A 26,707-nucleotide genomic window follows, 5' to 3' on the forward strand; every position below is an offset into this window, starting at 1 on the left:
AATGTTATGTGGAAATATGCTATGGAAAGTATAGACTTATTAAGAAGAAGTCAATTATATGAATAATTATGAAATGAAATCGGATGGCTACTTGTAATTATGATGCAAATATGAAGTCAAACAAAGATGTGTGTGTGTAAGAGGAAATGAGAAAGGTTTCGGGGACGAAACCTTATTTAAGGGGGGTAGACTTGTAACACCCCAAAAACCCGAATGTTTATATTCGTTAAATGCTATGATATGGTACATCAAGAAATGAATGACTAGGTTGTTTAACTTAGTTAAGAGTATGATAAAAAAAACATTAAAAGATGAAGTTGTGCCAATTATATTTTTTGAGGCAAACTTGAGGGACTAAAATGGGGCAAGATGAAACTTGAATTAATATATGAAAAATACACCCACAAACACACATAATCATGTGTTCTAGAAAGAGCAGGAGATCTTATGGAGCCATAACCCTAATCATGGAAGATCATCAAATTGGAAGGGTAAATGAAGTCTAAATCCATAACCGAGTACGGATTAACGATCACCTTCTCAATGGGATCGTAAGGTATGTCTTAAAAGTTAGATTAGTGATCTTTCACGAAGTGGGTTATGATGTAAATTGCGAATTTGTATGAAATTGAGAATGGGTGTGTGTTAGAATCATCATATTGAACATGGGTTATGCATGATTTAGGCTAATTTGATGTTTAGAGATGAAACCCGTTGATTATGGTGATGATGACGACTTGAATGGTCACCCATGTCCAATTCTTGCTTAATGTTGATGTATTTTGATATGTATGGTAGATTCTTGTTAGAGGAATTAAAAGAAATGTGATACTAGTATGTTTGATGTTATGCATGAATGATCCATGTTGATTAGAAGAGTAATTTGATGATTTATGTATGAGTTTAGAAGAATATGCATGAATTGGTTGTACATTATGCAAAAATTGTGGTATGCACACCAAGTGTTTGATGAAATGCTTAAGTGACAATTATATGTGGAATTATATGCAAGTTGTGGGTAAATATGCATAGAAAGTGATAATGATGTAATTGTTAGCTAACTAATATGTGAAGTGTGATTTAGATGGAGTTCATGTGGAAATTTGAATGGATAGTGTGATGTGGTAGAAGCGTGCATTAGGAGTTTGTACTCTATGCTTGAAGATATGGTACACCTTATGCCTTTAGTTGATTTTGTGGTAGGGATCAAGGGGTGAAAGTGGTGTCCTTGTATGGTATGTGGATTTCTAGTAAGGATAATGTCGGGTTCAAGGATAGTGTTAAATTAGTTAATCTTGAATGATGTTGTTAGTTGTGGAATTATGAGAAGACTAGTAAGGAAGGAATTGTTTATATTGTGTGCATATATGATCTTGTGGTTTTATGTGTGTTTTACTATGTGAGTAGGGAACGTATATGATGTCCGTAGTATAATCGACTATAATAATGTGGATGTATGAGATTAGATTGATAATTCATAAGATAGACAGTTGACTTTCTAAAAGTCAACTGTGCATAAATAATGTAATAAGGCTTTTGTCACAAGTGTTATGTTAGAGAAATCATTAAGTACATGCTATATCAATATGTGCTATTTGTGACGACATGAAGAATTATGTGGAATGAAAAGATGCGACTTCTAGCTTATACTTTGTGTTGTTGGAATTTGACGAGTAAAGTTTAATGTAGGATATGAATGTGAAATGAATGCAATATTAGAATGTGCATTTATACTAATGAAGTGGTAACCATGATGACATGAAAGTATAGGATCATGTCAAGATGGGGGAAAGCATGGAAGGCTAACGGAAAGAAAATGAGGAAGCATGTATGAAACGGGCACTCGAGGTAAGTGATTTCCGAAATCACTTCTTATTTATAAATGAAGTTTGGTATGTTGTATATAGGGAAACCAAGTAAGAATTTACGGGTAAGGGTAAGTACCAAGGTAAGTTCATATGAACTTCGTCTATCCTTAATGTAAATTAAGATGATAGTTTCATCATGTTAATGGAATGTGCACTATGTTGCTGAATGTTCATTGTGTTAATGGAATGTGCATTATGTTGCTGAATGTTCATCGTGTTAACGGAATGTGCATTTTGTTGTTGAATGTTCATTGTGTTAATGGAATGTTCATTATGTTGCTAAATGTTCATCATGTTAATGGAATGTGCATTATGTTGCTGAATGTTCATCGTGTTAATGGAATGTGCATTTTGTTGCTAAATGTTCATTGTGTTAATGGAATGTTCATTATGTTGCTGAATGTTCATCGTGTTAATGGAATGTGCATTATGTTGCTGAATGTTCATCGTGTTAATGGAATGTGCATTATGTTGCTGAATGTTCATCATGTTAAGGGAATGTGCATTATGTTGCTGAATGTTCATTGTGTTAATGGAATGTGCATTATGTTGCTGAATGTTCATCGTGTTAAGGGAATGTGCATTTTGTTGCTGAATGTTCATTGTGTTAATGGAATGTTCATTATGTTGCTGAATGTTCATCGTGTTAATGGAATGTGCATTATGTTGCTGAATGTTCATTGTGTTAATGGAATGTTCATTATGTTGCTGAATGTTCATCGTGTTAATGGAATGTTCATTATGTTGTTGAATGTTCATCGTGTTAATGGAATGTTCATTATGTTGCTAAATGTTCATCGTGTTAATGGGATGTTAATTATGTTGCTGAATATTCATCATGTTTGTTGGAAGTTAGTCGGTTATGTTTGTTTGTAATTGAATTGATTTGTGTTGATATGTTTGTAGTTAAGGCTCAACTTACAAATAAGTGAATGTGACTTGTATGTATGTATGTGAAGACGTAATCATGTATGTATGTAAGTAGATGCGTATGTATGCAAGTAAAGGTATGTAAGTATGTACGTAGTTATGTATGTATTGTATATGTGGTTTCAATACATTTAAGTATTGACGTTATTAACAGTGTGCCTCGAGAATGAAATGTAATGTAATGTAATGCAGCTACATTATTGAAGTTTCGCCAAGGATTAGACACCCAGATGGAATGATTAAATCTAGAAAGATAACGGGATGGAAAGTATATGTGGATATAACGTAACGAGTCTACATGATTGAGAATCTTGTTTGTATATAGTGTATGCTAATGTTGCGAATGTATGTGGTGGGTGCAGGTTGTATTAATCACAGATTATCATCACGAGGAGTAGCGATCAAAGACCGAGTCACAAGATAGATTGTACGGGAATGCTTGAGTATGTAATTTGATAAACATAAGTTATGCTGTTATTTTATTAAATGAGTACGAAGGATGCATATATTGTAAAAGAGTTATTTTAAAATGAACTTTCAAGTAAGTCAAAACGTTTATAATGAAAGAAATTTTATGGTACGTATTTCCGCTGCGTTTTTTCAGTTAAAGCGTGTTCGTGTCTTACAGGATGAAGTGTTGAAGTACAAGAGAATGAGGGCAGAACTTCTAGCAGCTAAGTATGGGACTGCTAGACAAATTGGAAAATGGCCTAGGCAGTATATTGATCGAGCTTACAAAAAGCTAGAAGAGCGAAGAAAGACAGATCCATCCCTTCCTAAAAAGCCAGTATACAAAGACGAAACCACTGTTAGACGTCGGCAGACCATTACATCTACAAAGCTGTTCTCATCAGCAGATGTACCCATCGCTGCCTTGAACCAAAGAAAAAGACAACAACTGATTGATGAGGAAGATGAAAAGAGAGAAGCTGAAATCAGAAAAGAGTCTATCAGAAATTAGTTACGATATGGATTGGATAATGATTCGTTGCAATTACAAGCTCAAGTTGCTCAAGCACTTCAGAGGTTGGCAAGCATGCCTCAATCGCCAAACTCCTCTTAAATAAAACTTCTCCCAAAAAAAACCCATCAGACCCAAAAATACTAAAGTTGAAGTCTGACAAACAGACCCATGAATTGACATTGATCAAGTCTGATGGTAGTGTTGAAAAGATATCTAGGGAGAATACACTTGGTCTGAATCCAGTTAACCTCCAAGATCTTTTTAACCTTCAGCTTGACAGGGATGAAGATGATACTGATTCCTTGGATTTTGAGCTCCAATTCAAAGGGCAAATCCGGGAAAGGTTGATAAGAGAATAAAGATCTGTTGATTTCTAAAGTGTGCTGATTTCTTGATTTAGCTTTGCTGAAAGTTGTTGAGGCATGTGATTGTGTGTTTGTAGTTAATGTTTGTTGAAACTTAAGTTGTATTCAAATTCTATTAAGTTTTGTTAGACATCTTTTATATGTACTTATGTCTATAAACAGTTTATATTGTTTTTTTTGGTAAAAGTTTACATTGTCAATGGGTGGATACGCGCTTTTTTGGATAAGAGAACGAAAATAATCGTATGTAACTGACATATTAACCGATAATCTATGTTTACAGTTGTCTTTTAGCTATAATAGATAATACGTTTTGATATAATATCTATATACCTATCTATACTTTCTATCAAAATGTGTTATACATGGTTTTCTAAGAGCCACCCGTGTTTGCACACGGGTCTTACCGCTAGTACTATATAATAAAAGAAATCAATGGGAGGACACATGTCATTCTTTGAAGCCATCTGTTTTTTATAGATAATTAATTAATATCAATTAAAAGATAATTATAAATTAAATTTAATATAAATTTAAACAATTCGTATAGGAGATAATCTAATATTTTAAAATATTTATCAGATTTCAAAATTCTTTATCCTAAAATTGACAAAAGATATACGCTAAATATAAATTAATATAATGTAAATAATTTATTTATTTTATTAAACTAAAGTAGTTAAGGGTAGAACATATTTCAAAAATGTTTATAAGGGGTAAACAAAAGTATTAATCAATGTTTATTGGTTCTATACTTATTTTCGTGTTCAACTCTCAACTCAAATACGGTAACCACTATGTTTACGTGACATTTATAAGAACCATCACCGCAATCACCCTATCCATCGTATATCGAGTATATCCGTTAGTTTTTTTTAAACGATATAAATTTTTATTAGATTCATTCAACCCTTGTAATAAACCAGGTTTTTTAAAGATATAACATTTTTATTTTTTACTATACAAAATTACATTTATGCAACTCGTGTAATACAAGGGGTTTTTTAAAATATAACTTTTTTATTATGTAGTATATAAAATTAGATTTATTCAATCCATATAATACATAGAGTTTATAAAGATATAACTTTTATTGTTTGATATATAAAATTACATGTGCTCAACCCGTATAACACATGAGATTCTTAAAAATGTAACTTTTTTCATTATTTAATATATAAAATTAAATTTACTCAACCTGTACAATACACGGGGTTCTTAAAAATAAATTTTTTTTATTATTTAATATATAAAATTACATTTATTCAACCCATGTAATAAACGAGATTTTTAAATATATATTGTTTTATTATTTAGTATATAAAATTACATTTATTCAACCTGTATAATACACGGAATTCTAACCTAGTTAATCAATATAATAAAGAAAATAACAAATATTTGATAGGAATGGGATCAAATACAAACACTTATGTTTGTAAGAACCGTAAGAACCAACACATAATTGACAAGTGTCACTCAAGAAAAAATTAGTTTAGGGGTAATTTAGACCTTTTGACCATATTTATTTATAACTAATTAAAAATAATTATTAATATATCCCCAAATCCATCCAAGTTTAATTCAAATCAAAGTTTGAATTTTTTAACAAATCCATAATCTAGTAACTCTCCATGATCGAACCAACCCGCAGGAACCACCACAAAAAATATAATCAGCACAACACTATATAATTAGCATAACATCCTTAATCGTTCTCCATTATCAGCACATCGCCCTCAATCGTTCTTCATTATCAACATAAACGACATTAGCACAACATCCTCAATCGTTCTCCATTATCGGCACATCAGATGTGCTGATTATATCTACTTTTGGTGTTTGTTTGTATTATATTGTAATTAACACATAATCAGCACATTATCAGCACAATTATAAAACAACTTTTGGTAACTTTTTTAAAAGTCACTTTTATAAATAAAAAAAGGTATAGCAATATGGTACTCATATTAAAGATAAAAAAATACTTGATTTTATGGTATATTTTTTTTTAAAAAAATAATGAAGTATATAAAAGTTATTTTAGTTTAAAAAACCTTGGTGGAATTTGTATTTAATTGAAAATGGTCAAATGACTAGCAATTTTACGAAATTATCCATAACTTGTTACTACTAATTTTTAATTATAAGGGTTTTATTTATAATCAACATCAACCCTTGATTTAAACTATCAATGGTTCAGATCTGTTCTTATAGTTCTTACAGTTAGCACTATCTCAACTCATATTTGATAATGTTAATTGTTAAAAAACCAATTCGAATTGTCAACTCCACGTAACCAATTTCGACTCCCAAATCCTCAGGCGTCACGCCACCGATTGTTTCATTCCCATATCTCCCAAATTCCAATTTCCCTACAACAATCACCCAAACTCAATGGAAATCTCTCTAATTCCCGACACCCTCTCAACAATCGCCACCAAATACAACCACAAATTCCTCCAAATCTCCGCCCTAATTGTTCCGATCGACGCCATAGCTCCACCCACAATCAAACCCAGAACAGCACCCAAAAAACTGGCCAGAAAACGATGTCGTATCAAAAGAAGTTCCAAAACCGATGGTGGGGATGCCTCTGTCAACGAAAACGACTTTTCTGGAGGTTTCTTTGACGGTGGCGATGGCCCGTTTGGCGGTGGCGGTGGCGGCGGCGGCGGCGGCGGCGGTGGTGGTGGGTTTGGTTGGGATGAATCGGTGCCGGAGAAGTTGGATCCGGCGTTTGATTTTGTGTACGGAGTGCTTTGTTGGATTGTGTTTTCGAATTGTTTGCACTTTGCGTTTAAGAGGGTGATCAGGAGGATATTAGGTGATGGGGTTTCTGAGAGGCAGAAGGTTTCTGTTAGTTTGGTTATATAATTCTTTTAGTTGATTATTAATTTGTATATAATTTGCTTCTTTATGTAATTATTATGTTTAGCATTTGAAGACAATAATGTATATAATAAATTTGTTTCATGACTATATTTGTCTCATCTTAAGTTAGTGTTTTTATGTTCATGTATGGGCATGTTTGGCTTAACTTATTTCCAACTTCTCCAGAAGTCCTTAAAAACATGACTTTTGCCTGAGAAAAAGGACTTTTGTCCTAAAAATGGAAAGCCAAACACTCAAAATAAGGACTTTTGAGGCAAAATAAGGAAAGCCAAACATGCACTATGTATGATTGTATGATGCTGATCATCGTGAGGCGTTTTGGTCCCATAAGTCGTGGCGCGCATCTGTGCGCAACCAAATAACCTTTATTTACAACCAGAAGCGGTTTCTCTAATTTTTTTATGTATCAACCTATTTATCAATTAATTGAAGAACATGGGTAGATGATGAATGGCCAAACGATAGAAAGAGCTCGAGCTATGGTTTCGGTAAGTTTTAATCAATGGTTCGTGATTAAGTTTGTTTTACCCTGCATAAACTGTTGGTAATACCATTCGAGGACGATGGTTTACCTTTTAGATGATCCAAAATCAACTGATTTATATGCTTCATGATTAGTTGGATTAGGACCTTAAGGGTTATGTGAATCTTGATGCACAGAATATTGTATTTCAATATGATGTAGAGGAGAAGACAGCAATAGAATATTATGTAGATTGCGGTATGCAAGTATTTTTATGTTTTCAACAGATGGCTCTTTTTTGCTGGCGTGTCTTGTAACTTGTATAATGTTTGGATCCTGGGACAGGTTTTCCCAAACTTAGTAGTATATTATAGGGTAAGAGGCGCACATCTAGGCACTCAGGCGAGGTGTCGCTGCGGGTTGCCTCAAACACACACAATTCTAAGGCAAACGCTTCAGTCTGTTCAAGTGCAAAAAATGGACCAAACCAACCCACCTAACTTCCTATTTTTTGTTACATGAAGCATTATAGGGATGTTCATAAACCGTTGAAACCTACTGAAACAGTCAAGCGAAGCAAATCGGCTGGTTTGATATTTACATGGTTTGGTTTACTGTTTGGAACGTAAAACTGGCCATTTACCATTAATTATTTACTTGTTTGCTTTTTTTTTTGGATTATCCAGTTTATGTAAGCTATACATGAATTATCTTGATTATATTAGTATTAGAAGTAAATAAATTAAGAACCGGTTCAAACTGCCCAAATATTTAAATTGAACCGTTTTGACGGGTCTGGTAGACCCAATCGACTCGGCGTGTTTGGATTCGTCTGGAGGTTGATTAATAATTTTATATACTTGTTGCCCAAATAATTGCGATTTATGTTTTGCGTTCTTTTTTTCTTTTCTTTTGAACAACAATCTAATTTATTATTTTTAATATGACACCATTATAATTGTTCACCGTGGGATTCGAACGCTCAACCTCTTGGGGAGAGACACCATTTTATACATCTGGATACCGCTAGACCGAAAGCCATTTATATTTATGTTGCACGTGCCTTAATGATTGGCTGTAAAAATTAAAATGATTGCATTTATGTTTTTAAATTGAGATATTAGATTAAAATAACCTCAACTTTCACCAATTGGTCGATAACACTCTCAAATTTTGGATTTGTACCACCAACTTTCAACTTATTTTTCTATAGCACTCCCAAACTAACTGAACTTCAACCCAGTTAGCTGACGTCAAATGTCACATCAATAAACAAGTACCACATCAGCAAAAAAAAAAGCAATTCAAATGCCACGTCAGCAAAAGTGACGTCAGATGCCACATCAGTAAAAAGCTAACTGGGTTAGTGTTTGGAGTGTTAGAGGAAAATAAGTTGAAAGTTGATAGGGTTATCGGCCAATTGATGATAGGTTATTTAAATCCAATATTTTTTAAAATTTATTCGTCAACAATGAGTGGCCTGGTCCAGAAAGAGCCCAGAGGTCTTGAAGTGATGACTGGAGACTGACTAGTGAACGGTGAGCCCTGGAATTACATTAGTAAACGGGCTTATAAGGCTAATGGGATTAACCAGGCCGGGCCCAGCCATACGTTGGTCTTCTCATTCTGTGTATATATTTATAATAATTTTGACTAATGTTATAGGATTTTTGTCATTAAAATCTTATAATTGAATACGATATATTTTTAACAGGAAAATTTGAAATATAAAACCTAATATATCTTGTTGTATTATGAGGTATTACTACTCATAATTGCTGGCCCTCATAGTCATAATTGGTTATTTATAGGCTGGTGTGTATAATTTTATAGTTCCACCTTAGAATCTTTTTCTACGGTATAATTTGATGGCGCTCTTAGACATAATTGAAAAACTTGTTTAGCATTTTTGATCATACATCTATATCTATATCTATATCTATACTATATAATAAAAGAAACCAATAAGTGACACGTGTCATTCATTGAAAGCGTCTACATTTGTAATTTCCTGTCTTTTCATACTTATTTTATATCAGTTAATTAAATAATAAATAATTAATTAATATTAAATCTTATCTTACTTTGAATGTCGGATAGAATCATTCTATTTTTTCTAATAATATATTATCTTCAAAGTTAAGTTATAAATATTCTATTTTTTCAAATAATATATTATCTTCAAATTTAAGTTATAAATTAAAGATATTTTTTAAATAATAGCACAAAACAATAATCATAAACTTAAAAAAACAATAATACGCTCATATAAAAATTTAAAGTACAAACAAAATATGCAAAATAACTTATTAGACATTAGATCAAACTTAAAAAAAACACTAATTAGGAAGAGAAGCTAATAATATAATTCTGTTTTTGATTTTTCAAATTCGGGTTCTAATCAATTCGAATTAAACTTAACCAAGTTTGTGATTTGATTCGAATTAAACCGAACCGAATTTATGATTTTTTAAACGAATCCAATAGCATATTATTTACTATACAAAATTACATTTATTTAACCTGTGTAATACATGGTGTTTTTAAAGATATAACTTTTTTTTATTATTTAGTATATATTCGCCCCGCTTGCGGTATGCGCATATAATATATATGTGTGGACGCTCGGAGGGTAAAAGTGAAATTGCACTAATTTTAACGTTATTTTACAAAGTTCGTGAAAATAACGTTAAAAGCGGCGGACGGTTAATAATGTATCATCATCATGTGGTGGCGTTGATAAAAGAAAGACAAAAGGGAACATGCACTAATCGGTCTTTGTCCCGATTGCTGAGTGTTATGTGCCTTATGTCCAAGGCTTGATGCAAAACTACTATCGAGCCGGGGGTCTCATTGAAAGCAGCCTCTACATCTTATCATCCTCAGACCCTACCTTAGCTTTGCTATTGGTGCGATTTACTGAGTATGATGATGATGATGATTTAGTATATATAATTAGATTTATTCAACCTGTATAATACACGAAGTTTATAAAGATATAACGTTTTTATTATTTAGTTTATAAAATTACATTTATCTAACCCTAGTAATATATAAGGTTATAAAATTACATTTATTTAACCTGTGTAATACACAGTGTTTTTAAAAATATAACTTTTTTTATTATATAGTATATATAATTAGATTTATTCAACCCGTACAAATCACGAGTTTTTATTATTTGTTATATAAAATTACATTTATTCTGTACAATTGTAACACCCTAGTTACTAATTAACGATTTTGTATGTAATTACCAACAATTAGTTGTGTAACTAAGACAACACATATTACAAAAATTCGGGTTTATTGAAACTTTTACAAATTATAATTTATTCTACATAACGTGACCGAAATTTGTTGTTTAAAATTTACAACGTGGCAAAATGCGGAAGCATGTAACTATATCGTGTTCGGTCCTGCGTTGAGCTTGATCGTCTTCCGGCATCCAAAAAGTACCTACATTTCATAAAAACATGAAATGATTTAGTCATACGGGATTTAATATGTATCTAAACAAGTCCCGGAAACAAAACTGATCAAAAATACATTTTTGTTCAGGGTCCACCGTAAATTACGGTGGCTACCGTAATTTACGGTAACCCCTGAATGTTTATTCCACCACCGTAATTCAGGAGGTTCATGGCGTAAAGCTATATGGCCTACCGTAAATTACGGTAACTACCGTAATTTACGGTGGCCTCTGCAGAATTCTCCAAGTTTGCCGTTTTCTAAAACGGCAACGTTCATAACATTTAATCCGTTTGTCCGTTTGACCTACCGTTTCTTCCTACGTACTTGTAACTTGATCCTCCATCATTTGGAGTTAAAATCCGGCATCCGGATTATCAAAAATTAAGACTTTTAACTCTTCGGCTTACTACCCTTTTTACCAACTTTTGACCCGTTTGTGATTTCGTCTAACAACCTGTCTGCGGTCCCTATTTCTTTTGTAAACATAACATTGTGATTGTTTCCTATTGTACAAGGCTCAAATCATGGGTTATTACACATTCTAAACCCGTTTATGCTCAAGTGCTTATTTTGACCCGTTAAGGACATTTATGTCCTTTTAAGCCTAATTTCGCTCATTTCTTCTATGCCTCATAATCCCGCTCTTTTACTTTGATTAGTTTTCCCACCACAACTATGAATGTGGTGAGTATAATGTAATAGACTATCTATCCCGAGTCTTACCCCTCAAATATGCTATTTTAAGGCATTTAACCCTCGATAGTTTATACCTACTATTTTCATACGCGTCTAAGGATTACAAGATCTTAATATAAGTTCCTAAACAACCTTTATGGGTTGTTTGCCTCATTTATCCTTCGAGGGCATTTTAGTCAACATTAGCCCCTCATTTACTACGAAGGGCTTTCGCCACATATAAAGCCATAAAGTATATTATCCACAACTATAATTACGCGTACCTGGCTCGGGTCAATTTATTGACCCGTTTCGATACCTTGCCTCTATAATATGCTAATTCGTAGCATTTTAAATCCATAAACCATTATTATCCTGTAAGCATAAGACTTGACACATACTTATTAGTCGTCATTGGTCAAATGGCACTACAAGTCACCCTTTGACCCGTTTGGTCTAAACGACCAAACATTTTGCATTTGAATTTAGAATGGTATATATTTACATATATATACCATTTCGTTATTTAACCCATTTCGACTTACGCCGTAGGGTATCTTATTACTTTTACTTATATTTGTCGGCACATGACTAAATTACCATTTTATCCCTTTCCTTATCATGAGTTACCCCATACGGTAACATTTCCAGATTCATTGTATGCTTATCATTTACGGCGATATTACCATTTTCCAATGTTTACCCTTCATCATGGTTTTTACCAAATATTGCATATGCCCCGACTCGTATCAATTGCGTCGGGAATCCATATTTCCCAATATTGTTTTTATCGAATTAAAAGAAAGCTTATAGAATAACTAATTATTCTACGAAAGGTGTAAGTTACACTTACCTCGTATCCAAGCTACACTTTTCTTTTCCTTCTTGATTCGGTTGACCCGCTTTCTCCCCAAGCTCCACCTAGCTTGTTAAGCGCCAACTATTATTCGTCATTCACAAGGTGGTTAGTTTAATCATGACTTAGTACGATTATTCCACCTTACAAATTTCATATCAAAATTTAGCCAAAACATCACAATTAAGTGTTTTAACTACAAAAATTCTAGTTTCGAGCCTTCTTTGAGGCATTTCATCAAACACTTTGAGGGCAGAATTTTACATGTTTATTTATCAAGTCTCTAGCTTATCTCTTAGCCCTAATTTCACATAAATCAATCATCTTACAAAGTTGTTAACTTCCATAATTTCTGAAATCACTTCAAATTGTCACATTATACTAGATCAACACTCTATTTCCTAGTGTTCATCAAATTTCACATAAACCATCAATCACCTACAATGGTGTTCATAGGTTTCACTACAATTTCACATGATTTTCAACTTGTATTTGTCTAGGGTTTCTCCCTAGACACTATAGTTGTTCCTAGATCATCATATGACATACATGCAACTATAATTTCAGATTTTCCCAATTACATGAGAATTTCAAGTTGAGAGTTTTTATGAAATTTTACATACCTTGTGATCCTCTTGTGATGAGGATCAGTAATCTATGCTCCATTTTCGATTTGAACTTGGTTTGATCCTTCAATTTTGTTGATTTGTTGAAGTTAGGGTTTGAGCTCCCATGGAGCTTTCCTCTGGTCGCATACGTATGTGTGTGTATTGATTTCTATTATTTATTTTTTTATAAGTGTTTTAATAAAACACTATTCTAATTGCCCATGTTTAGTCCCTCAAGTTTAGAGATTCATATATGAAACCATAACTCATAGTTTATTATTTAATTACCCTTTACTAACTAGGTTAATTTTACCTAGTTAACTTGGTGGGTTCCGGGAGTTATAATCCATAGTGTTTTAAATCCCGTTAACTCGGGCTCTTATAAACTCAATTCCTTAAAACTTTGTTTCGGTTGTATTTAATATTAGGATTTCTTAATAAATCCCAAATATTTACCGGGTTATTTTTACTACTAGCGATACTTTACCCGTCTTTTAGTATTAACGTGGGTTAATTACCAAACCCGTTTTCGGGGTGTTACAACAATACATGAGATTCTTAGAGATATAATTTTAATATATAAAATTACATTTGTTCAACCCGTGTGATAAACGAGATTTTTAAAGAATTTTTTTTAATTTAGTATATAAAATTACATTTATTCAACCCGTATAATACACGGGGTTCTAACCTAGTTTTCTCTAAGCAAAAATGTAAAATAAAAAAAAAGCGAAAATGGCATTTTTTTTTTTTGAAAAATCGAAGCCTTTTCTATCTTTTTTTTTTTTTGAAAAAATCAAAGCTTTTTCTATTAAATTTTTTTAAGGATTTATATACATGTGTATATTGTCAATCTTTTAACTATACATATATGTATATACCTGTTTAAAATTGAAAAATAAGTATTATACATCTATGATTGATGTGAGTGATTTAGTTTTAGGGTTTAGCATTAGTATTTAGGGTTTAGCATTATGAGTTAGTTTTAGTGTTTAGCATTAGTGTAACGCCCTGCTTTTTCATATTTTCCATAATTAGAAAGCTCGCCTTGTAATGCTATTTTTGGAAATCTTGTATTATTGTAGTCGTCTTTTCGTTGTAAAATCCGAGACTTGGATCATAAATAAAATTCGTATTTCTTTAAATTCGCCATCTACATATTCATACATGTTCATACGTTGGAATTCATTGTACATCGAATCCTTATTTGTAATTCATACTTATACGATACTTATTCACGATGCATGTCCATGCTTGTCCTCAAATTGTTACCTAAAAACCCCTAATAATATGCTTATTTATACAACGGTTAATCATCTAATATGTGACATATACTTGTCACTTACAAACATGTTACATACTTGTACATTACACTTTTTACCTAGTTAAATCATGTTTTATTTCATATTTCACCTTGTTACAAGTTAGGGGAAACATTGTTGCATATTATTACACAACTTAATTAACAAAATTACTCATTATAATGTTTTAAAAGAATAAAAAATAAAGAAATATGGCAGCCCCAATTCAGCAAAATTCAGCCCCATATAGTTGGGCTTTGTGGGCTAGTTTCAAGGTGTAACCCCTTCTAAACACTTCCAAAGCCCAACCCATTGAAACCCTAATCCTTCCCCCTATAAATACCACTTATAACCAGCCTCCCTACCACTTTTGCAAGACTAAAAACTCTCAAAACATCCTCCAAACCGTAGCTGAAAGCAAAGGTTCGAGCAGATTGACACCCCTTCACGAAAATGAGCATAACTCACTCATTTCTTAACGAAATCACTTGATTCTTTTTCCTACTTACTTGGATAATCATGGGGTTCGATTCCTAGACTTCTCCTTGGAGAAATCAGACCTGGAAATGCCCCGAAATCGTCCATAAACTTTCTGTTTGTTTTTATGTTCATCAAAAACTTGTTTAAACCTATGTAACTTGTGTTCAACACATCTCATACCTATGTCCTAATGCTTACAACTTATCCCATGGTTGGTTAAGCTTAAAAACAAGGTTGAGACATTTAAAATCAGAGGATTAAACCTCATAAACTTGGTGTTTTGTTTAGGGTTTCAACCCACAAATCATGTCAAACATAGCCTTTGATACATGAGTGATTATGGAACGACTTGGGTTGTCCTACATACAATCCTCACATGATTTGATGATTTCTCTATAGTTAGGTTGTTTATGTTATTGTGCAAATCCTAGTTCGTGACCCTCCTTGGTTGTTGTTACACCAAGTGAAGTGGTGAACATTCAAGGGGTTCCTAAATGGAAGCATGTCCTTCCTACCCCATACATGACATCTATGATAATACGAGGTGCCTAAATGAAGATCCTAATCTTCTACCTCCTACTTGAATTATTGGACTAAATAATATGTAGTACCTAACCTAAGTATATATATACACTCATTCGAACCTTTGATGTTGAACTTGTGTTTATATGTTAAAGTAGTAGAACATCACCTAAGACCTAAACCTTGTTGTGATTCTTATGGGTGTTCAACTCATGAAAACATTATCATAACCCTTGTGGTTACCAAGTGTCATACAAGGGTTAAGTGTTGAAGATGATTATTTTCACATGCTATTCTCATATCTTACTTTTATGTTGTTTTAAATACCGAATCTCGACTCTAAGCATACTAGAACTTTAACCCTACACATTCAACTTTCTAACCCCATCAACTTCGTCACATTGGATAATCGGAAAGCATATGCAAATTTTTGTGAGTATACTCGCAACCCCCTTTTTTATGTTTACCACTTTTTGGGGTGTAACATGTTTTACTATTAAACTACACTTAAACTTATTCTTTATGCAATGCACAAAACAATCCTTATACATGAATACTATGTTATGATACTTGATGCTTACGTGGACCATACTTATGTGATATGTTTTAGTCATTAGCTCTCACGAGCCTCCCTTCGACATGTATAGCGCTATAGGAGTAACGCACCGCACCCCTTAAACTTGGGTCATGTTGAATTAATTAAACTTTCTTGCGTAAACAGAGGTTGGCTAGAAATATTGCATGCCAGGCTAGGTTGATCTCGTATAGACTAAGTTGCCATGTGGATTCGTTTTAAACTTTTAAACTTATACTTATACTTATGCTTAAACTTGTATACTCGCCTTTGCTTTTGCATTGAATTGTATTTTAAACATGTTACAGGTTGATGATGATGATGCTATGAAAAGAAGTAGCGTTGATGCCTAGATACACATTTAGACGTTTAGGTTTAATATGTTGTATCAATTTTGCTTGTGTTGTCATGTACTTCTTTTGAACTTGTTGTATTTGAATTTCTTGTAATGTTGACAATTTACTTTATGAAATGAAATCGGATTATTAAAATATTGTCACAAATAGCGTTATGATGTCTCTAGCAATCTTCACACTTCGTCTCATCCCGATGTTTCCGCCATTGGTTGGGGTGTGACAATTAGTATTTAGGGTTTAGCTTCAGTGCTCAGCATTAGTATTTAGGGTTTAGCATTATGGTTTAGCTTTAGGGTTTCGGGTTTAGTTTTAGCATAGTAGACTTAGGATTTAGGGTCTAGTCTTAGAGTCTAGAGATTTTGATTATTGTTCAGTGAGCCGTTCCAAATGCCGTTGGAATTAGCTTAATCAGCGTTTGTCTGACCCGGTTTCCTACACTTCTTAGGTTAAGGATATATATTTTTCATAATATACACATATGTATAGTTTAAAATTCGCCTATATATATGTGTGTGTAATTCAAAATTAAGAATATACATATATGTATATTTCTAAAAAAAGAAAACAAAACTCTTAAAAAGGTATGACTAGAAGTTAAAAAAAATGGCTTGGATAAATGTGTGGTCCGAAATGATTTTCAAATTTTTCAAGTATGATGCTTTTATCTTAGAATCCATACCATATATATATTAGATTAATATTAAATTGTTATGAATATATTTATTATTAATGTGGTTATCAACACCAAAAATAGGTTAGCTTTATCTCCAAGTTTTGTACACCTATATATACCGCTATTGTATCTCATTGTAAGTCATACCTATCAACGAAATATTAGTTCTTTTCTCCCTATAATTCTACCCACATTCCTGTGTTAATAGGCTAGTTTCACAACACGTTATCAGCACGAAAGTTCTCTCACCAAAACCCTAATCCCTTCATGGTTTTTATGTGAACAACGGCGTATCAAGCAACTTTTCCTCGAAGTGTGTTCCATCAAACTATCCTACAACAGCTGTCATCTTTGATACACAACCGTAGTTGCCGAGCGTGAGTCACAACAACCATCTGTATCTTCCAGTCAACAAACGTGAGGTAATGGCTTCAAATCATTTTTTTTCTTTTGTATACTTGAATATAAATATACTACCAAAAGTTGGGATATGGTTGGGTTTGGGGGTTTCCCTTTTTGATGGCGTAGTTTTGAGCACAAGATAATCCCAACCCTAACGTTATTACGAATTATGATCAATTTGTGTGGCCTACTTCCGGCCAGAAAAATGGCTTTACAACCCAAATATTTTTATTTCCTTTAAAACTAATTACATTAATTTAGTTAATATGATTTGAATAAATATTCAGAACTTTTAATAAAGCACATAACGTAATCCCTTATGCATAAACATAATTTTTTTTTAATGAAGTTATGAGCTATGAGCTTATTAAACTATATTTAAAATTTTTCCTATAATATAATATATTTATTGAATTTTCCTGAGTAATTTAAACTTTTAGGTAACTAATTTCCAAGCATATTAGAAGGATTGGGGATTTATATTATTTAATTATGTCTTTAATCGTCAATAGTTGTAAAATATCGATGACAAAATTTTGAATTCAAAAGTAAAAAATACATTTGAAATTAGGAATGGAGATAACTACCTTTTAATTTCATATACATATTTCTTTCCATGTATATACATTAGGTAGTATCTGCTTGACTTCCCCGCGTCATGAGAATTGTATATATTAAATGTTTGTTTGGCAAAGAATGAAAGATATGTTTGTAGAATAAAATAGATTTCTAGGATACCTTTATATTATATGGAACAATAAAATATATGATTATAGAAAAAAAAAACTTTTTACATTTAATCAAGAATCATATACTATTTATTTTAATATCATGGAAAATTGATTGAGGTATACGTTTACATTTTAATTTGAGAGACAAATATTTTATATTTATATGTATGATATAGTTCATACATGAATTATATACATTTGCTTTTTCTTGTAAGTGATGAAAAATATTATTACATAAAGTTTTGTAATAACTCGTTTTAGATAACGCCATGCATTTATAACTTTGACTTTATGTGTGTCTTCTATTCTATACGTTATTATTGATCGATTATATTGAATAGATCACCTAAAAGAAAGTTGATTAGATGTTGTTCATATCTACACCGCTACACTAAACGTGCAAACAAGCTAGGCTATTTCCTAGATGCAGTATATTTGAATAAGAACTTTTGCTTTAAGTGAGTTAAGTTGTGATAATAATGTTGTGGTTCACAAAAGATTGTATATATACTTGGTATGGTACTCGAAGTGTCCTACTCCCTAAATCTCATTATCATAAAGTTTAAAACCTATGATACATGACTCGGTCATTTGATTACTTTCAAATTCATATTATGATGTGAAAAGAATTATTAAGTGCAAAAACAGGAAATTTAAATTCCCAGTAGCAATATCATTATGAGAGTATGAAAAGATTGAAATAATTTTATATTCGTGTGACTAAGTAAATAATGAAAAGTTATGAAACTTATTCTGCTTATTTCATTTCCTAAAGTGAATGTGATTATATAAAGATCATTGGAAATGTCGTGATCATGGACATAGTTGAGAAAATTGCAATGATGCTCATTGTAATAATGAGATCAACCATTAGAAATTATGACGATAGCCAAGTTAATAATGAGATTGACCACCACAAGTGGCAAAATAAGGGAGCGATAATATGAGAATGATATGTAGAAATAATAACGGTGATATAACATGATAGTTTATTCATTATCTCGTGTCTCATCTCTTGTACTAGCATACGTGCAAGTAATACATATACGATCATAAACCAGAAGTTTATGGATCATGATTATTTACTTTATTGGCATGACCGGTTAGACCACACCGAGTCAATGATGATGTGAAACATAATGAAGAACTTGAAGATTCTTCTAACTGATAGCATATTACGTTTGCTCTTAAGGGAAATTGTTTATTTGCCAATTAGGGTGTGTATCCCTAAATATTCTGGAAATGATTAAGAGATATGCATACTCAACATGATACCATTTAGTGTTTTAAATCGATGCGTCGTCTAAATGGTTATCAAATTCACAACTTGATGTTTGTGTAATTTATGGCTTAGCTAATAAGATAGCAAGCACAATATTCCAGATTGCATGTATTTATTAGTAGGTACGATAAGTTTATTTCCCTAGCTATTAATGATCGACGGAATAAGTGTTAAACTTCATGTAGATTATGTTCATACACGAATTGCTTTTGTTAAGACGGTCATTGAACGTCTACGATTGATAGCAAAGCCAATAATCATGAGAGCAAGTTCATGTTTATATATGAGTACATGTAATTTTACATGAAATAAAATTAATTCACATCAAGCCAATATGTTGTAATAGTTTCTCCCCAATTATAGTTGGTTTTTGGTCAGGAACCAAAGATGTCCTTTCTAAGATTTTGGTTGTGCGGTATATATTGAAATTGATCCACCACTACGCACAAAAATAGGACCTTAAAAGGTGGTTGGGAATATATGATAACGAATAGAGCCTTTCACGAGATATTTATATATGGCTCAATTAATTGATATCCATCTAAATGGATTAACATTCCAAACATCAGGGGGAGATAAAAAGCAGTTGGAAAAGAAATGAGTTGGTATGAATTATCATTGATCCTCAAAAATAAAAGTGTGAACCAGAAGTTCAAAGAATAACTCATTTACAAATATTAGCGAATATATTACCAGACGCATTCACTGACCTTAACAAGGTGACTATGTCACATATACCAACTGTTAATGCTCCAATTAAGATGAGTGTCCCAGAAGGACAATCACCACATTTTTGTAATGAAGCGTGGTAGACCTTCCAATAATAAAGTTCCTCGAAAATTGGAGCAACTAATTAAGATGGTCAAGTCGAAGTTATATTAAGAAGGCCTCCTGAAGAGACAATAGACATGATGGTTCAAGAAGAACCTCAGGTACCTGAAAATAATGAGATCTCGATAAGGTGTATCATGTCTAAGATATGTATGGAATCGAAATAAAAAACGACGTCGTTACACTTTTGTATATAATCTAGCGCTTGAAATGATTAAATGATGATGATCAAGATTTGAGATTTACCTATGAGCGTAAATATAGAAATGATTGGCCAAAATGGAAAGACACAAATAAGGCAAAGTTGAATTCTCTAATGACATGGAAAGATTTGGACCAACAGTCCATATAACTAAAGTTGTAAAATATGTTGGATATAAACGGGTCTTTTATGTGAATTATGTAAAAATCAAATTGAGCGATATAAGGAAAAATTGGTGGCACAAGAATTTTCGCAAATACCTATGATTGATTATGAGGAGACGTATTCTCCAGTGGTGGATGCATTGACTTTCCAATATTTTATTAGTCTGGTAATATAAAGAGAGAATTGATATGCGTCTTATGAATGTTATGTATCACTTGATACTAAAAGTTTACATGAAAGTCCTGAAGGATTAAATTCTGTAAGTCATGTAAAGTAAGTTCTCGAGAACAATGTGATCATTTATACATATTCGGATTTGAACAGGTTATGACTATTTTACATGTTGGATATAATTGGAACTCCTGATGAGTTTCTAAAGCAATTAAGTGCTTACAAGGTTAATTGAAACATCTTAACGATGTAATACTTGTGCACCAAGAAACATACATAGAAAACTTGTACCCGGTAATTGTGATATCTCAATAAATAGTGTACACGCATGGTACAATATGGATTTCGGAGATAAAAGCAAGTGTTCATGACATTTTTGCATATGATATAGATAACTGTGTTAAATGGGCAAATTTTATGTAGCAAAACTTTAAAAGAGTGAAAGCACGTGCATATTTGGATAAGATGGAACAAATTCCCTCATGGATTGATAATGCTAGAAGCATTGATGTCAAAACCTCAAGAACATACTATATGAAGTTGACAAAATATGTGTGGACTAAAATAGTCGAGTCGAGTGTTGTACAACTCGAGATATTCGCATAAAGAGGGATATAAGTTTGATTAAATTAGCCATGTTTTATCAACATTCTTCTTTTAAAAGTTCACTATAATCGCAGTTTATAGTGATGATGTTTAGGCATCATCGAGAGAAACTGTCGAGCTTTTAGAGGGAGAATTTTTTTAATGACCTTGGCACGATCTAATTATTACTCGAACTGGAGTTCGCGTATATATGTAATTATATTTTATCAATCCCTCAAGTACATCTAGAAGATGATGTTGGGATATTTTAGTATGGACATAGTTGAACATTAAAGTATTTTAAAGGTTGTTAAGTCATTTGTTATAAGAAATGCCTATTATCATCTCTTACCAAATTAGAGATTCTCATTCTAGAAGTACCATCATTAAATGCATGTTGCATGTGTGCGCTAAAATGTTTTGCTAAGCTATGTATGGTTATAATATCTTTCACTTGAGCTTATTGTCATGATATAACCTTTGTCAAGCGAAGAGACATTGGAATGAGTTCAATGAAATATTTCAGGTATAAACGATATTTGATTATATTTTACTAACCCATCAAAACAAGTTTGGTTAGTCTTGTAGATGCAGGAATGTAACTAAACACAGTCCTAGACATATGATATTTTTTGGAAGGAGGCACCTAAAGTCTTGTTAGAAGATTATACAACATTGCTCAACGTAAAGGATTGCACATTAAAGGATCGAGCCACAAATCATTGACTACAAAAGCTTTGATCAACTTTCAAGGAAGATGGACACACGTCACTTAAAGGATACATGTTAAAATGAGGGGGAGACTTATTTAAGTTGCACTCTTTTTCTCTTGACTAAGTTTTGTCCCATTGGGTTTTCTTAGTAAGGTTTTTAATGAGGCAACATACCTGATCTAGAAGTATCAGGGGGACTAATGCGCATTACACTCTGCACTCTTTTTCCCTTAGCTATGGTTTTGTCCCACCGGGTTTTCCTAGCAAGGTTTTTAACGAGGTAGTATCAAGCGTATTATGTTGATAACCAAGGGGGAGTGTTATGAATATATTTATTATTAATGTGGTTATCAACACCAAAAATAGGTTAGCTTTCTCTCCAAGTTTTGTACACCTATATATACCGCTATTGTATCTCATTGTAAGTCATACCTATCAATGAAATATTAGTTCTTTTATCCCTATAATTCTACCCATATTCCTGTGTTAATAGGCTAGTTTCACAACATAAATAACAATTATGTACTTTTGATTAATTAATTGTTAGTATGAAATTATTTGCTTAAACTCCGTGTAAATGGTGACTCTAATGTGTGAGCTAACTTTATCGTTAGGGGCGGACCGAGGTTATGAATAGCGGGCAACCCTCCCCCCTTAAAAAGGGTATTTTTAAAGTGAAAATCTTGATTGCCTCTTCTAAAATTTTGATTAATCCTCTCTATTGCCCCTGATCCCTTCTAAAAGATTGATTAAGCTCCTTAATTGTCCCTGATGAAAAAAATACTGGATCTGTCACTATTCGTCATCATCTCTCGTTGTAAAACATAAAGGAGCACACACATTTAGCAGGGGGATTTGTGGATAAAGAAATGGCACAATGGAGAAGATAGAATTTATGGAGGTGATGTTGGCGGTGGGGTGGGGGTGTTGATGACGTTTACACTTTACAATGGAGGAGGTGATCGATCGAATCCACAATCGTTGGCCTAAGCGGCCACGTTTGGTTATCATGGTATAGATAGTAACAGGGACTAGAAATGGAACAATATAGTGTTCCCTCACTCTAATAATATAATATAATATAATATAACATAATTGATGATCATTCATAAATAGTGTCTTGATCCTAATATGAGTCACCCCTCTCTGAGTGGTTTAGAGAGGCAGTGCCGGTTTTTTAGCTATAGTAGTTTTTAAGTTATATACATTTAGATGCTGAATCAAACACAAAACCAGCAATGGTGGGGCGGTTAGATGAGTGTATAGGTTTTTAGTCTTTTTTTGTACCCAACTAGGCCCAATATTGGGCCTGGTTGTTAATAATATATTTAAGAGTAAATTGTCATTTTGGTCCCTGAGGTTGGGCAGTTTTGCCACTTTAGTCCAAAACTTTTATTTTGGTCCCTGTGGTTTCAGTTTTGTGCCATTTTGGTCCAAAAGTGAATTAAGCTCATATTCCTCAAATTAAATCCTTGTTTTTTTGTCCTTATCTTCAGGGGTAAATTGGTCATTATCATTTTATTATAACAGATTATTAATTAATAATAAAACTAAATAAAAAAAACTTCATCTTCCCCAAATGAGTCACATGCAAATCCTAATCCAAACCCCAATTCTCTGCAACCATCATCTTCTCCACCCCATTCTCCTCTCTGCAACCATCATCTTCTCCACCCCATTCTCTGCCACACCCACCATGCTCCACCACCACCCACCCTCCCACAGCCACTCGCCCCTAACCCACGATACGTTTGTTTCGCGGGAATAAACCGACCTTGTGAAAAAACCCCACCTGGGGGTTTAACATAGGGTTTAATAGTAGGGTCAGAATGAACATAAACATTGTAAAGATTCTTGATTTGAACAGAATTGTTGGGGTTAAAGATTCTTTCCCATAAAGGGGCAAAGTGGAGTGGGGTTGTTTCTTAAAAAGAGGAAGGCGATTTTGGGTTTTCGGTTGGTGGATCCGAGACGTGAAATGGGTTTGTGGGTCGGGGGAATCGACGACAGCAGCACGGCGGAAGAGGGTGAGATCGTCGAGTTCGTCCGGGAGGGAGAGTTTTGGGGGTGGGGATGGGGGGAGGATGTGGGAAGTGAAGTAGAAGATTATTGGAAGGGATAAGAGGAGAAGGGTTAATGTGGGGATCCATGGAGATGGTGATGAAATCATGGTGACTGTGAGCGGTCTGTGATGGTGATGGGATCAGACATGGTGGGTGTATGATTAAGTTCTGTATGTGTGGTGATAGAGTTTAGAGAGAGAGAGAGAGAGATGAGTTTAGAAAGAGAGAGAGAGGAGAGAGAGACTGAGTTTCAGTTTTTATAATTTAGTTTTATTAATTATAATTGATAATCAGTTATAATAAAACGTAAATGACTAAAATACTCCTGAGGAAAAGGACAAAAGTTGAGGGTTTAACTTAGGGCTGTCCAAACTGCTCGACGATCGAGGATCGCTCGACGATCGCTCGTAAAATGCTCGTTCGATTCCCGCTCAGTTTGTAAATAAGCCGCTCGGATCGGTTCGATTCAAATTCAATCCAAGCATGAGCAAAGGTCTGCTCGCTCGTCGATCGCTCGGTTTCGTTCGAATTATTTTTATTAATCATATATATATATATATACATATATCTTATAGATTTTAAAGATTAGAAACACAAAAAATATACTAGCCCAAAAAAAATTAAAAGCCCAAAAAATATTCAGCCCAACTTAATAGTTAATATCAAAATCTAACCCTAAATCCCTATTCCTAAAACAATATTCACATAGTCATAATTTGATTGTATGAAGATCTGCATATTGCCGCTCCATAAACACACCAAAATCTAACACTAAATTCCTAATTCCTAAAACAAAATTGAAGAAGAAGTTTATGTCTTTTGAACTAAATGACAATTTGTATTTCACACTTTATTTTGTGCTTCTTGATATTGTTAAGAACATTTTTAGAATCATGATTTTAGTTGTGTATTGCTTTTGTTAGCAAAGTGTTGGACATGTTTTAATTAAGTTAGGATTTGTTTTTGTTGAATGCTACCGAGCGAAAACGATCCGGTCGATTCAAATTCAATCCGAGCATGAGCATCACTTTTGTGCTCGGTTTTGCAAATTCGATCCGATCGGATCAGATCGGTTGTAATTCAATCCGAGCATGAGCAGACCCTCGATCGGATCGGGTCGGCTCATGAATACCCCTAGTTTAACTACGGGAATTTGGTCTGTTTTCATTTTTGGACCAAAATGGCAACAAAACTGAAACCATAGGGACCTAATTGCAAAAAAAATTGAGATTTGGACTAAAGTGGCAAAATTGACCAAACCACAGGGACCAAAATGGCAGTTTACTCTATATTTAATTATATTGGGCTTGATTCTTAATGGTTTGTCAAATAATTTCTTAGACACTTTGTTTTTTTTATTGGGCTTTAATCAAAAGATTAAGTTAATGAGTTTAAAATCACTAAAGGTGTATTATGCATGGGATTTTCTAATGGCACACCCCCTGTCTATTTGCACACTTTTTCAATTCAATACGCATCGTATAGGCCTATACGATGCGTATTGAATTAAATTAAAAAACATGGCAGACTGACAGGTGCAGGTTATGTGGCGGCGGGTTTGATACGCATCGTATAGGCCTATACGATGCGTATCAGGCCACTGTTTTTTGGATTTTTTTTGTTGTGTTGTGTCGAATGCGAACTCGAGAAACAAAAGGGATTTCGAGCAGTTGGTCGATGATATGATAGATAAAGATCTTGACACGATTATTTCCAATTTCAAGTATATTAAAACCATTTAAGCCCACCAGCCTACAATGTGGTTCCCAAATTGCAAAACATAATCCCAGATTGTCTAAAGAAGCGCTTTTATCATGTGTCATGTGGTAAACAAATACCAAGGGTGTATATAGATCTCTATTCGGTAATCTTTCCAAGCTTTTACACACGAATATGTGGTTCCCAATTTGTGGAACATAATCCCAGATTGTCTAAAGAAGCGCTTTTATGATACATGATAAAAGCGCTTCTTTAGATAATCTGGGATTATGTTCCGTTTTATGACACATGATACGGCACTCTTACGTTAATCACATCTTCCATGGAGTCACAGATCCGATAATAAGGCCCATGGATCTTATGCCCACCCAAGACCGACATCTGGATCACACATGATAAAACCGCTTCTTTAGACAATCTGGGATTATGTTCCGTTTTATGGCACATGATACGACACTCTTACGTTAATCACATCTTCCATGGAGTCACAGATCCGACAATAGGACCCACGGATCTTATGCCCACCCGAGACCGACCTCTGGATCACACATGATAAAAGCGCTTCTTTAGACAATCTGGGATTATGTTCCGTTTTATGACACATGATACGGCACGCTTACATTAATCACATCTTCCATGGAGTCACAGATCCGACAATAGGGCCCACGGATCTTATGCCCACCCGAGACCGACCTCTGGATCACACATGATAAAAGCGCTTCTTTAGACAATCTGGGATTATGTTTTGTTTTATGACACATGATACGACACACTTACGTTAATCACATTTTCCATGGAGTCACAGATTTGACAATAGGGCCCACGGATCTTATGCCCAC

The 26,707-nt window shown here is 33.4% G+C and overlaps 1 long non-coding RNA gene across 1 annotated transcript; it reads right to left on the reverse strand.

Moving 5' to 3' along the window:
- Positions 1 to 10,775: 10,775 nt before the first annotated feature.
- On the reverse strand, positions 10,776 to 12,570 carry LOC118479740. The gene is made up of 2 exons (XR_004860366.1): positions 11,919 to 12,570; positions 10,776 to 10,944 (listed from the first exon to the last, which is right to left on the reverse strand). It is a non-coding gene; the product is annotated as an uncharacterized LOC118479740 (long non-coding RNA).
- Between the last annotated feature and the right edge of the window lie 14,137 nt (positions 12,571 to 26,707).

The sequence above is a fragment of the Helianthus annuus genome, chromosome 6 (assembly GCF_002127325.2).
Source record: "Helianthus annuus cultivar XRQ/B chromosome 6, HanXRQr2.0-SUNRISE, whole genome shotgun sequence".
NCBI lineage: Eukaryota > Viridiplantae > Streptophyta > Magnoliopsida > Asterales > Asteraceae > Helianthus > Helianthus annuus.